A 15,279-nucleotide genomic window follows, 5' to 3' on the forward strand; every position below is an offset into this window, starting at 1 on the left:
ACACTCCACTCGGACCTTAGACAGTAAGTCTTGAAGACACGACCCTTTGCACTCCATGGAGCCGAAGGACCCTTCGTACATGGGGCATTGCCGACCACCTTCATCGACAGTGGCTACTACTTCAGTTATGTTGACCCTTTCGACATCGACTCATCGTTACCTTCGTCATCGGCATCGACTCAGATAGAGTCGCCCTCGCCTTCAGCTTCGACATCATCGATGAGACTCCAGATGGAGTCCTCGATGGCTTCACCCCCGTCTACTTCAACTAGAGTTGCCTTCGGCCATGTTCACTTTGGCCACATTGACTTTCACGTCGACTAAGGGGGCTTCAACCGATGACTTCAGCCGCGACGACTATGCCTCTGTTGACTCTGACTACGTCGACCAGAGGGGCTTCAGCTGACGACTTCGGCCATGATGACTACACCTCTACCAACTCCGACCACATCGACCAGGGGGCTTCGGCTGATGACTTCGATCGCAATGACCACACCTCTATCGACTCTGACCATGTCGACCAAGGGGGCTTCGGCCGATGATTTCAGTCACGGCCACTACGCCTCCTTTGACTCTGACTATGTCGACCAGAGGGGCTTCGGCTGTGACGCCTTCACATGCGTCAACCACGACCACGACCGCATCGCTAGAGGGGCTTCGGGCACATAGACTTCGCCTCCATCGACTAGAGGGGCTTCGGCCATGACAACTTTGCCCACGGTGACTCTGACTACGTCGTCCAGGGGGCTTCAGCCGATGACTACAGCCAACACGACTACGCCTTCGTCGACTCTGACTACATCGACCAGGCGATGACTATGGTCATGACACCTTTGCTTTATCGACTTGGACGTCGACCAGAGGGTCTTCGGTTGTGATGCCTTCACATGTGTCAACCACGACCACGACCATGTCACCAAAGAGGCTTTGGGCATGTTGACTTCGCCTCCGTCGACTATGACTCCATCGACCAGAGGGGCTTTAGCCATAATGACTTCGCACATGCTGACTCTGACTACGTCAATTGCGTGACATCCTTCACCACTCACGAACACCGGTCAAGAGGGGCTACAGGGGGCACCCAGATTAAAATCATGTCCAGGGTCCCAGGAGTTTGGCCGGCACATGTGAGCAGGGATGCGAGGACATCATTGCCTTCACTAGGCCGTGGTAGTAGCTTTCAAACTTGGCTACATCGACTACGTTGAAGCTACGCCCGCTGAAGCCCCGACGACAGCCTTCGCCAAGCACATCATTGAAGATCGCCGAAGCCTTGATGGCAGCCTTCGCCAAAAACGTCATCGAAGATGTACCTTCGACTTCGACTGCAGAGGAAGAAGCACCTTCGCCAGCTGTCGAAGTCCTTAGCCTTCGCCCAAGACCCCTTCGTCAGGCAAGACAAAGCGTAGTTATAAGAATGTATCTAGCTCTAGCAGTCATGTAAAGAAAAATCAGTACCATGTACGTGCTCTTTTCTCCATGCCTTTTTTTCTCACTGGATTTTTGGGATAGAGTTTTTAGCGAGACATACATGGTGACTATAAGTCTGGACCTTTTCCTAGTTGTAGCTATTCGCCTGTTGTCCCATCAGAGCTTACAGCTGAGGGGCTATTATTGGGGGAAAGACCCAGACCCACAAAGGAGCCTATATAACAAAGCAGCTCATATAAAGGCCTAAGGGCCTTTATGTAGTATTTGTACCCCACCAAGGGTTGGAGAGAAAGTTTCGCTTCTCACCCTCACCTATGTAAAGGATCCAAGAGGTCAAGAGAGAGGAGATCCCTTCCACATCCACTTTTTCTCTCTGCCCCGATTGAACCCTTCGGTATTGTTTATGGAAATAGTTCCAACAATTAGATTATTGAAACTTGGGTTGAAAATGATCAAGAAGATATGACTTTCCTTCTCCAAATTCTTCTTCTAGACATTGGTCGATTTCAGGATCCTCTGGATCCTACACGAAATCCTCCGATTCTACAAAGCGCGATTACGATTAAAGTGGGCGTATGTTATTGAAGAATCAAATAACACCAAATGGAAAATCAAATAAGCCCTAATAGATACCATACTGTGATAGAAAGATATATCTTGAATTTAGATGAATTTAGCCGAAAGAATAATAGAAATCGGAATCAGAACAGAGAAGTTAGATTCCAAAAAGATTAATCTAAAATTATTTTGAGAAATTCTAAAATGATAATATTCATAATTAGGGCCATAGTGGGTCCCACTAAACAGTACTCTAGGGTCCCACTGAATAGTACTCTGTGGGTCCCACTGAACAGTGCTAGGCTAGGGCTTGATTTGGATTGGGTCGGGCTTTGGTCTGGGCTTGATCTGAGCTTGGACCAGAGTAAAGAAGGCCGACCTGTTTGAAAAGGGCCTTCATCCACTGGGCAGCACTAGCAGGCCGGCCCGTTAGCAGGCTGAGCCGTGTCCTGCTTGGCTGGGCCGCGCCGACGTGGCCGAGAGATCTGCGTGACGCACGCGCGTGCTTGCCGGACGGAGCGGAGCAGAGAAGGGGCCGGAGGCGTGGTACACGGCTGCGCTTCACCGGAAAGCTCGCTGGAATGGGGAAGGAAGGGGCTGGGGCTCTACGAGATCCTACGGCCGGGTGAGTACGAGGGGCAGCGACGGAAGAAACGGACAGCACTTCCCCTGGATTAGGCATGATCTTCCTGCAAGAAAAGGAGCCTAATGCTCCTGGGGCTCGTCGGCACGAAGGCCGACTCACACAAAGAGAGGGTGGAGTAGTTGGCGGTGGCCACACCGCGGCGGCGGGGAAAAATTCCCACAGACACAGACCCCCTAATAAACTACGGAGAGGGGGTATCAAGGAGTGGGGAGGCTCACCGAGATCAGAGGGTTCTGCATGTGGCTGGCAGTGGAGATCCCGTCTCGGCGGCGGAGCAGTCTTTACTCCGAGCTCCGACTCTCCACGACGTGTGCTCAAACTCTCGCGCGAAGCTGAAGGGCAAGCTCGGGATGTGCTGCAGATCACCCTTGGCTCCTCCGCTCCTCGGTTTCCAGCGTCGTGAGGGATGGCTCGTAGTGGTGGCGGTGGTGTGGGATGCAGACGACAGAGAAGGGGAAAAGGGCCTACCCATCTTATAGAGAGAGAGAGAGGAAGCAGGTGGTGGCATCGAATCATCATCCCGATGAGCAGAACGGAGGGCGGGGCGGCGCCCACTGGGAATCCCGCGGTGCGTGGCCGCGTGACCGTCATCCAGCCGGGGAGGAGTGACCACCGAAGTCGCATGCTGTCAGCGCATCACCTCGAGCTGCGCGCTTGTGAGAGCAGAGAGAGGGAGAGATGACTGGAGAGAGCAAGGCCGGCCGGAAGTCGTCGTACCTTGATTACAGGGAAAAGCGGCGGCGTGACTATGAACAAAGAGAGGAGAGTTGGAGGAGGGAGAAAGAGCTGGCTCGTGGGGTTCACTCATCGGTGAGGGAGGAGAGGGAAGAGAAGGGGCGCACGGCTAGGCTGCTGCGCGTGGCACTGGGCTGAGACGGCGTGGCGGCGGCCCATGTGCGTAGAGGAGGGGAGGGAGGGTCGGCTAGGCTGCTGGGTTGGGCCCGCGCAGAGGGGGAAGGGGCCAGGCCCAGGGGAGAAAGAGAGAGGGTGAGACGGGCTAGGTCAGGAAGGAAGAAGGAATGGGCCTAGAAAGGAAGGAAATGGATTTGAAAGGGGGATTTGATTTGGTACTAATTAAAATAAGTTTATTTGAATTAGGAAATGGATTTGAAAGGGGAATTTGATTTGGTACTAATTAAAATAAGTTCATTTGAATTAGGATTTGAATTTGAATGTGATGTCTTGATTTTTGGGAGATAAGTGATCTCAAAGTATTTGAATTCTGACAGAGTTCGATCTGATATTGGATTCAACTGAATTTGAATCTATAGATTAGATTTGAATTTGAGAGATATTCAAATTCAAATCTCCACATAAAAAACCATAAAAACCAATAAACCAAATACGCACATGGTCATCTTAATGCAATTTTTAAGTTTAGAAATTAATTCGGTGCACACTGGAACACTTGCCAATTATTAACATATCTGAATATATATATATACCAACATATATGACAATATGGCTCTTTTTCATGAAACAACATTTAAGTAAAACATTGAAAAGTAATATTGATTAAGTAAAAGATAGTAAATAGAGAACCACCTCAATATTCCAACCATCTTTACTTATCCAACATTCCAACACCTCAACCAATGTTCCCACCACCAAGGTTAACACATCTCAATCATAGTTCCCACCACCTTGATTGACTCAACCTACCAAACCATCAAATTATAATCATGTGAGGTGTTCCTTGCCACTCGTAACCGTGAGTACGGCTGATTAACCAGTTTTACACTCACACTTTACCCACAAGTCATGATCATACTCTGTTATCGGTACCCGTCAGTACCTTATATATTTTCGAGGTGTGCATCTAGTTGACCACTTCAAACCTTTACAATGCCCATCTCAGCATGTGCATACCCGCTAAGGTTTCACCACCGCGTGAATACAACTCATCAACAAAAGCCCTGTCTTGCGTCAATCGAACACCCCAAAAGTACACCCTTCTGTTCCACACAATCGGATGCTCTACACAATGCTGAGAGTATGCAAATTAATCAGCTAGGCCCGTTCCATTTCAAGCTTGTGGTTGTATCATTTACATGGAAAGATCATTCCATGAACTGGTCCTTAGATTTGATCAAGACTACTACATCCCTACAGTATAACCTATACCAGTCTCTTCAAATCATTGCTCAAATATGTCATCATCTTTCATCATTGTTGCATGGGACTATTATCAAAATTCGTAGAGCCATTATCATGATTACCATCCCAAAGCAAGACTAAGCATCATCTACCCTCCCATAACCTAAACCATAACCTTGGCTATAAGGATGATAAGGGAAAACTAGGAAAAAATATATCTCTTGGGATTCCTAACAATTTATTAGCATGCATGTTTGTAAAATAAAATATTTGTAAAACTGAGATAAATATGTTCAAAAACACAGCTTACCTTCACAATATTTAGTTGGACCTGCAAAGTCTCAATCATATAGTACTTCTAGATCCTCCGAAATATTAGTATCTACTCGCAAACATAAGCAAAAAGGTAACATATAAACACCAAGATCGAAAAAAAAATCAATTATCACACAACAAACAATATCACACATGATCACGCTTTTTCGAACAATCTGGTGAAAGAATGGGTCAAAACAGAGCTACGATTAACAAGTTACAACTCAAAAAAATTAAAATAGGACAAAAACTATTATCTAAAGATAAAATTATTTTTCTAGAAATTTTCTAGAATTTTTCAAAGTCATCTACGATTTTCTAGGATTTTTTTGGATATTTTAGCATTTATTTGAATTATAAAAAATATATTAAACTACTAAAACATTATTAAAATTATTTTCCAAATTAAACCTATTTTAGAATTATTTTTATACTAAAAAAATAATTATTACATAATATTATAGGATTTATGATGTCAGCAGATCATAAAACAATTAAAAGAAAATGCTAACTAGGCTTGCTGACGCAACAACTTTTGCCGTGTGACCTACTACGTCAGCAAAAAAGACTAACGTGGCCTACAACTAAGCAGGATGATGTGGCAAAGACGATGGTGTCACGGCCGGTAACGGCGCCGTCTAGCTTCATTAAATCCGAGCCATCCATCTCGGAAATAACGGCTCACATCTACTCTCACCAAAACTCAATCTAATATGGGCCCTACAGATAGATCCAACAGGTGAGATCTCACCTCTCCGTTCTCTGGCGCGAAAATGATGGTGAACAACTTTTCTGTTGCGGCGCCTGACCGAAGACTCACCGGAATTGAGCTACGGCGCTCGGTTTTCCCTGACGAGCGCGAAAACAACAGCGGCGGGCTTCGTAGCTCGATGTTGTAGGGTTCCTATGGCGTATTTGCCTCGGTTCTTCAGGGAAAAGCTGCGGTTCTTTGGGGGCACATATTTATACATTGGGTGTGTGAGAGTTCTAAGTCAATCTGATTTAGGGTTCTGTGGAGTTTGGCTTGCGCACGTTCAATCCAAATCAATTCTCCCTTGTTTTATCTCTATTTCGGCTCGGTATTGAGGGCTTTTGCATAGGTGTCCTTATGCAACACGAATGAGCTTCTAGAAGGTCTCCACCACGTGGTTCTTGGCATATTTGATCGGGACTCGTCGATGTTTTGGACTAGGCATAGTAGAGAGAGGGGAGGGGATCGCAGGAGGAGGGAGATGACTCATGGGCCTAGGATGTCAGTGACTCAACACGGAGAGAGGGAAGAGGGGGAGCAGCTGGGCCGGTCAGCTCCGTGAGGCCCTGGCGGAGGGAAAGAGAGGAAAGGATGTTGGGTTGGGTTTCAGCCTAAATGGTTTTCTCTTTTTTCCTTTCTCTTTTCTATTTCTTTTCTTCTTTTCTCTAGGTATTCTATTGTATATACTTGTATATATTTATACATATACATCATATACTCGTGTGTGTGTGTGTGTGTGTTAGCTCACAGAAGCAATCAAGCGATCAATCAAATAATTATTTATATATATACTTATATATTCTTATATAAAGAAAATAACCCTTTCCTAGGTATATATGCCTATACATATATACACATACACATATATACATGTATGTATACATATATGCATATACACACTTAGGGTTTATTTAGTTTTGAAAAGCCTTTTATTTTCTTTATATAAGAAGTTTTCTTTATTTCTTTTGGTTTTAGAAATTAGGCTGTTGCAGAGGATGAGTAATATTCGGGCAGAGTGGAGAGTGGATCGGAGATATTAGATGGAGATCTAAAAGCCCAAACTATTTTGACGTGCATGGTGTTAACATTTAACCAGATTTTTTTATTATACACTAGCAACACACGTGTTATAAACATATGGAATCAACAATATTGTAATGAGAGCCAAAAATTTATACAGGTGCATGTGTAATGCATCGAATTAATAATCTCACCCAGCAATACACATGTTGTCAATATAAATTCAACAACAAGTAATTACAAGAACATGGATATATTTTTCAAGAAAGCAAATTATCAAAGTATTGCAATATCATCCAAATTTAGCATACCCTTCTCAGAGCCCAGATAATTTATCCAAATAACTGATTTCGTGTAGCTCTAGAAAATGGGAACACAAGATTCCGAATTACCTATTATTAAAACATGATGCCTCTCGTGTATGTTGTTCATGCATGCATTAAAACCGTAACATAGCTATGATATTTAACTACCTTTTAACTAATCCTACATGGAAGAATCACTCCACAAGAATCAAACATCTAAAAATTAATTGAAATAAAATATCAAAATTGCAGTTGAAAAATATAATAGTAAGAAGTATTCCATACCTGAAAAGTGAAAATAACTCCTGAAAATATCTTGTGCCAAGTGCTAGCTAGGATCTTGCACTTTCTTTCATAGACTCGTCGTTATTTTTCAATTCCAATATTTTAGAGTAACAAGAAAAAAAATTAAAGCATCTGATCCATGACCACCTAAATATAACATAGGAAATAACAAACAATTTTTTCACATAGATTGTGTTTGGCATATGGAACTGAAATTATGGCATTTCAACAAACAAGAGATGTGCGTAAGCGTCCATGAAAGTTAGAACCAATAAAGCACATGGAAAAATAGTCTGGTACACAAGAACACGAGCAATCCAACAGACCGTAGATCAAATGGCAGAACGGATGCCTCACCTCGCAACATCGGTAGGAGGTGGCCGCCAGCACGGGATCATGGCATGGGGCAGTTGCGGATACACAACAGCGGCATGGGACGATAGTGGTCCCCCAGAGGTGGCATAGGTAGAGCGAAGTAGGAGATCAGCATAGGCGTATATGTGAGGAAGTGATGAGATAATTGTGACAAGCAAGAAAGATTTATGAGAGGAGGAGGTTTCCAAATTGATCATAACTAATTGATTGGGGTGGTATTTTGGAAGGAGATTAATTGATTTGGGCTGTATTTTGGAATGAGATTAATTGATTATTTGATATAGATGAAATGAAATAGTAATATATTAAGGATATTTAATGTTGATAGCATCCGTTAATTGATTGCAAATACAAACTGATTGAAGATTTCCAAATTGATTGGGGTGAAGGTGTCGTGTGTTGCATCATCAACAGATCTCAGCAGTTAGATGCAATGGCATGGCATGGAACAAATCCTGGTTGTTGGATGTGATCGCTGAGGATAGATCTAAAGGTGCTGGTTGTTCCATGTACACTTTTGTGAGTTGCACATATAATAGTTTCAACTCGTACTTTTTATAGTTTAGATACATAGATAGATTAGTCTAGATAACAAGATACACGCAACTATTTTGGATTGTACCTCCAGGTCGAAAATTGAGAACGACATCCTGCAAGTACATGAAGAACACTCCATTTCTGCATGGATTGTACCATTTTATGTTCGAAGTCCATGAGTGCACCGGAGACATGTAAACACATTAACGCAGCCAAGTTGATGCTGTGTATACAGTGTAAGAAGCTCTAGAAACATCTCAAAAAAGAAAAGGAAAAAAAAGAAGCTCCGGTAAAAGTAATCATCTGGACAGAATAATTGGCTTAACTGTCACTTAACAGGTGTCACAAATGGGTTATGCACGGTTTCGTTCGATCGTTGGTATCTGACTGTACTCAAACAACAAAAGGTCCATTTCATGATGCAACGTGATAAACCGGCAGTTTGGCAAGCACCCATAAAGCTGGAGCAGAGTATTGCTAACCTATGCATCTGTTTGGAAAGTTAAGCACCGTCAACAGTGGCAACCTTCACCTACAATAGAAAGAATAAACATAAAAAACGTCAGCTTTGTGCAACTAAAATAACAGATTAGACACTTTTCAGGAAAGATAACAGGACTTACATTTGATATACGAACCCAAAACCACGAGCTCATGCACTTGCGCAATGAACCACCCGGAACTTCCTTTAAATAAAAAAACAACGGAAACTCATTCAGGTCCTACTCTACATTCTTTATTGCCAATATCATGCCATGTGTGCAGCTTCTAATTCGTGCAAGATTTTCTTTTAAGGAATTTCTTTTGTTCGATGTTAGTAAATCCTCTTGAACTTGTTTGATCTTTCACTATCATGAGGTTGCTCATACCTTTGCAAAGCATGCGCTCCATTCAGTTATGTTGAGAGCTCAAAGAGAAGAAAAGTTTGGCAACTGACCCTCTTCTCCTTCTCTTACCTGGTTACAAGTGAGATGATCAATAGCATCCACAGCCTTGTAAAGATAAGAAACTTACAAATCCCACATTGTCGATTTCTTATACATCCGGCAACCGATGCCGGTCCAGAAAGCTAAGTTCATTTCGAACAATCAACACAACAAACGGTTACTCAAGTTCTTATAAAAAAAACAACTGATCAAATACACAAACAATTAATCACTACACATCTTGGCTGTTGGGCACAGGCACTGTGGCTTGTTTGGTTTCCCTCTTCCCTGAAGGCTTTCCCATGAGGCATGATGGATATGTGCTAGCTGTGAGGCCAACAAGACCTACCAGGGAAAGCCTTCAAGGGAGAGGGACCAAGAGAGCCATGCCAATTGTCACACTTGGTTCTAGACTTACAGTGCAGACAACATTGGAGGCGCATGGAAATGAGAGAACTTAGTGGACAGTTATATAGTGTTCAGAAGCTACTATGCATGATGCAGTGAGCACAAAATACTAAACTAATCTCACCAAGACAAGCAATAACTGAGGTATAATTAAACAAAAAGGTGCTGGTTGGATTACAGGGTGGTAAAGTGATAAGCATAGGCTCAACTGCCTAGAAAGAGACCATATGCTTTACCCGGTGGCAGTATCCTTTTAAGAGAGAGCTTTGTCCAATGGTATCTGACTATGCCATCAATTGGCCCGACTCATGGTTACATTTGATTCCCAACTGCAGTTAACCACTATCTTTGATGTAGAAACACCTGGTAGTACAAGGATACAAAAAAAAAACAATCAGCTTTAGTATCAAGAGAAAGTTAAACACTTACATTCCTGTGTATGATGTTTACCTGTCTTTATTCATAGACTTGACACCTATGCATAAGACAATAATACAGCTTGCCACAGAAGTTAAATGCATCGAGTAGAGTTGATACTTAGCCACATCACAGGGTTCAGTACCCTCTTAGAAGATGCAAGATAGAATCACAATTTTATTTGTAAAGCATGCCAGCACTTCCCTAAATATTAATATCTGAATAGCTAAGGATTAGATGTGCTGGCCATGTTAAAGTAACATACTTGGATAGTTGTATCAAAATGCCGTGGTGCAAGGAAGGAATGATCATATGGTTCCCACTCACCACTACATGGAACCACATGGAGAAAATTACTCGTCACAAAGATTCATATACTCTCGAATACGCAGGAGAGTTGCGTATCATTGAAATAAGAAGAAGTAAAGTAACTACAGATGGGTTTACACAACGACACTCGGCGGGTCACAAAAGCTGCTCGTTCGAGAAAATGTAGATGAAGTATTACACGATTAGGTAGCTACCAACAACTAACCGAAGTGGTAATCAAGTGACCGAGCCAAAAGAACGTAGCCTAGCCATGATGGTCGCTAAGTGCTTTGCCTCGGCCTTGCACCACCGACCAATGTCATCTCTGATGAGAGCTACCAAGGAGTCCGAGGAGAGATGCGGTGGTTGTTGAAGATGATGTTGTTGCGCGATAACCAGAGCCTTCAACAAGTGAGAAGGACTAATGAGTCCACTCCTTTGCGAAATTCAGTAGCAACTCGGTGTCGTAGGTTAAGCCACCAAGCAATGAGTGGAGTTTCCGCCATCGGCACTTGGATCCCCAGTATCCACCACCATGCTTCTCTAGCCAAAGTGCAATGAAGAAGCAAATGGTCGGTAGTTTCTGGTAGCTGCAAATAATGCATGCAAGAATCATGCACCTGGAGTCCATGGCGGTGCTTACGGACTGCCGTCCAGAGCCGGTCATGAAGACCAAGCCATACAAAGAATTTAACCTTGGCGGGAGCCCGAGTTTTCCATACCAAAGCAGCACCCTCAAATCGGACGGAGCCTTGGAACATTGCATGATATGCCGACTTGGGTGTGTATTTTCCTGTAGTCAATGTGTTACCAAACCTATAGATAGTGTACAAGCGCCGGTATAGACAGAGGACCAGTAACGTCTCTAACCCAATGTTGATTGTTTAATGCCTCCATGCCTCCATCATTGTCATTTTCTTGGCGGTAGAGGGAGCAACACAATTGAATAGCTCAGGGGAGATAGCTTTGATAGATTAGCTATTGATCCAGGAGTCGGTCCAAAAGAAAATGGAGGTGCCATCTCCTACCTCAAACCTGGTTGATGCTTCAAACAGTACGACAACCTCTCTTTCGTGATGTAATGGGAGTAAGGCCCATGGTTTTGTAGGGTCACTCCGTTGGCACCAAAGCCATTTGAAGCGAAAAGCAAACCCAGCTAGTCGGAGGTCTTGAATACCAAGTCCTCTGAATCCCAACGGTCGGCAGACACGAGACTAGGAGAGGGAGCAGCGGCCTCCTATCATTGCTCTATCCCCTCGCTCATAAGAAAGCCTTTCGGATCTTATCAATCTCCTTGATCACCCACGAGGTCACTGCAATGGACAATAGTGTGTGCAAAGGAGTTGATGAGAGGACGGACCGCACCAACGTAGCATGCCCTGATTTGGATATCTACACAATTGACAATAGTGTTCTGAACGTAGCAATTCAATTGCCGCATAAGCACAAGTTCAACCAGAGACCGGTGGTATTCACCTAGACACCCACAGACTAACTAAATCAGAATTTGGTAAGAATCTCTACTGGGCTGATGTACTAAGTGACCCTTTGGTTTAAGGAGTAGCCAAAAGGTTTTTCCACCAACAAAAAGAAGCACTAGGTGAGAGATCCATAAAGTGTAGATCTGGTGCACAGTTGGTACGATAAATAATTAATTGTCAATGTCAGTATCTCTAGAGGACACCTTTTGCTGCCAAGCATATCTCTGATAAGTCAATAGAAGATTCTTGCAGCTAATGAAGAAAAGTTTGCAGCACAGTGACCCCGGGAAGCATACGAAAACACATCATTAATTGGATTTACTACATGGAAAAATTGGTCTCATAGCAGACCGATCTAAAGATAGAACAATACCCATACCATATATTAAACTAGAAATCAAACTCAATATATAGAGATTTCATAGATAATAACAAAACACAATGTCATAACTTGATGAGAATATTTGTTATTACATAAAGGACCTTCAAGGATTAAAAGGTAAATAAACACCGTAGCCAGCGCGATCTTCTTATTCCGCATCTTCCACAAACAATCGATGTAGAGCACCAACTTAGAATTCTCCGCCCTCGGAGTAATCCTCAAAATCTTCCCCGATTGAGCATTATGGTTATAACAACTTTGAGTACGTCTCGTATCCTGCAGGTTGTGGTAAAAGACAAAATGAAGGCATTCACAATAACAAAGCTTATCGGGGCTCATTTGCATAAAGGCGGAATTTAACAATGCATTTAATAAAAGTGAAAGTCAATATATGAATAAAAAACCACATCAAGAATTACTCCTCTCGACATAAACCATCTAAACCCAAGTTGACCACTTCAAACATGGTTTCCACAACCATGAATGAACCACCACCCCGAAGTTGACCACCTCAAACCATTACTAGTGTATCCTAATCGTGTGTTGCATTTATCGCCGCTCATAATCACAAACACGGCAGATTAATCAGTTTTACACTCTGCAGAGCTTGTACACTTTACCCACAAGACGTGTCATCCTATTTTTGCTGAGTATTCGTAGACCGACAAAAAGTCTTACATACTTCTGTGGTGTGTGCTAGGAATCCATTGCAAGTTCTTTACAAAGTCTATCCCAACAAGTATCTACCTGCTAAGGTTTCACTGTCGTGTGAATAATACCTCAACAATGGAAGTCCCCTCTTGCACCATAGATCCAGGGAAATTATAATTTTGTTTCCCATTCCACCATCTAGTCTACACTATGTTGGGAGAAAAATAATTAGTTGGCTAGACCCGTCTCATACAATGCTTGTTGTTGTATTGTAAAGCTCGATCCGATCGCACTATGAATCGGTTCTTAATCAAATTGATTAAGACTACCATCAACCTGCCCTTAGCAACTCAAACCACCCTCTTACTAAATTTTCTAGTCCATGTTGCTAAAAAATATTATTACAAAATTTATCTCATGTTGCATAGTACCATGATCAAAATTATTATACTAAGTGTCATGATCCAACTCCCAAAAAAAACTAAGCAAATTCTACATTTGATCCCACCAAAACCGAGGCAACAAGATAGATTCAGAAAGAATAAGTCAGGCCTATCTTGGGTTTCCCATCGAAAACTATAAGCGTGCAACTTTGCAAAACAAAAACATTTAAAAAATTTAGGAGCAAAATGCATCAAGGACAACTTGCCTTCACCCTAATGCTCAGCGAGTTCCTCGACTCCTAGTCCTAAAAACATGCAAACTCCTCCTCCTGAGCATCGGCATCTAAGCATAGAATAAAACAAGCAATAAACATCAAGAACCAAGAAAAAGCAAAAAAAAAAAAAACACAAAACAACTCAATTTATCACTTTTATAATTTTTAGTGATTTATTGGAGAAGGGAACGATTAGATCAGAGTTGCAACGGTGGAGATATGACTTGGAATGGTGAAAGGAAGGTGTATGAGTTTTCTTAGATTTTTTAGAATTATTTGGATTTTCTAGCAATTAATAGGAATTAAAAATAATTGTTAGGAATTAAATAAACTTTAAAAGGAGTTGAAAAATATTTTCCTAAAATATTTTACTAAATAAAAACCCATTTCTTAATTTATTCTATTTATTTAGAATTTTCCAGAATTAAAACATTAAAGAAAACCTATTTAAAACATCAACATAATTATTCTAAATTTTCTAAACAATTATTATTAGGAAAAGGGCTTTATTGTGCATGATGATGTCATCCTGCTGACGTGGCTTGCTAACTGGGTCGGTTTGTGCTAACTAGGCTGCCACGCCAGACAAAACGCGCATGTGGCACGCTGACGTGGGTGTGCTAACTTGGCTTCGACCTAATTAAATCTAGAGTGTACGATCTACATCCAGTGGCCGAGATTGATAGCGTGAACTAGTATGTAATCAATCTAATCCTAATTGATCTATCACGATCCAACGACGGGGGAGAGGACTCGCTACCTTGGCTCCGGCGGCTGGGTGACGTCGACAATGAGGGTTCACGGTGGCACAAGCTCGGGAGGTTGACGGAATTGCGCTCCGGTGCTCAGACTGCGAGCTGCTGAAGAAGACCCTAGGCGACAGTGATCTCGTTTTAGGGGCATGTGGACGTCGAGGAGGCTCACAACGGCACAACAAATGGAGCTCAGCGGGAGCACTCTCAAACAACACTAGAGCTCTGGGAACCCGAGAAAGAGTGCGAGGGTGTTAGGGATGCTCAAGGGGGTCTCAGGGGAGGGGGTATATAGCTTGGGGTGGCAAATTCGAGTTGAGCTAGGGTTCGGTGGATGACTGGGATTTCGCATGACTTCCATTTTCCAAGCCCCGATCCCTTCAATTGTGTGGTCTCCTTCCCTTCTTCTTTGTCAAGCCTTCCTCCTATTCAACTACGGGGGATTCCTTTTCTTTTCTCGATGCGGATTGAGCGGGTGCATCAGTTAGGCTGCAGAGAGAGAAGAAAGGAAGGAGGGGGTGAGGTAGAAGGAAGGTCCAACATGTGGGCCCAGGCGTGAGAGAGGGAACGGGAGTTGGACGCAGCGCGGAGACATGCCGAGGAGCGGCTTTGGCCTAAAGCGAGGCGTGAGTGGAGGGGAGAGGAAGGGAGGGGAGCAGGCTGGGTGGCTTGGGCCGGGATGCACGAAGCTGGGCGGTTCGGCCTACGGTGCTTGGGCACGGGAGGGAGGTGGGTCGGAGCCCGGTTGGGCCAAGGGAGGTGGTTCGGCTACAGAGAGAAATTGGGGGGTGGGGTTGGGCTAAGAGGGGAAAGGGGCCCGGGAAGGTTTTCTATTTTTCCTTTTTGTTTCCCTTTTCCATTTCTCAAGCATTTCCTTACTCTATTTTCCTTGCAAATTCATTGATCACATTAGTTCCTTTATTTGGTTTATGCAAAAAAAGGCATTACGAATTCCATTTCTTGAAGAAATTTCCA

Source organism: Phragmites australis, chromosome 19 (genome assembly GCF_958298935.1).
Source record: "Phragmites australis chromosome 19, lpPhrAust1.1, whole genome shotgun sequence".
NCBI lineage: Eukaryota > Viridiplantae > Streptophyta > Magnoliopsida > Poales > Poaceae > Phragmites > Phragmites australis.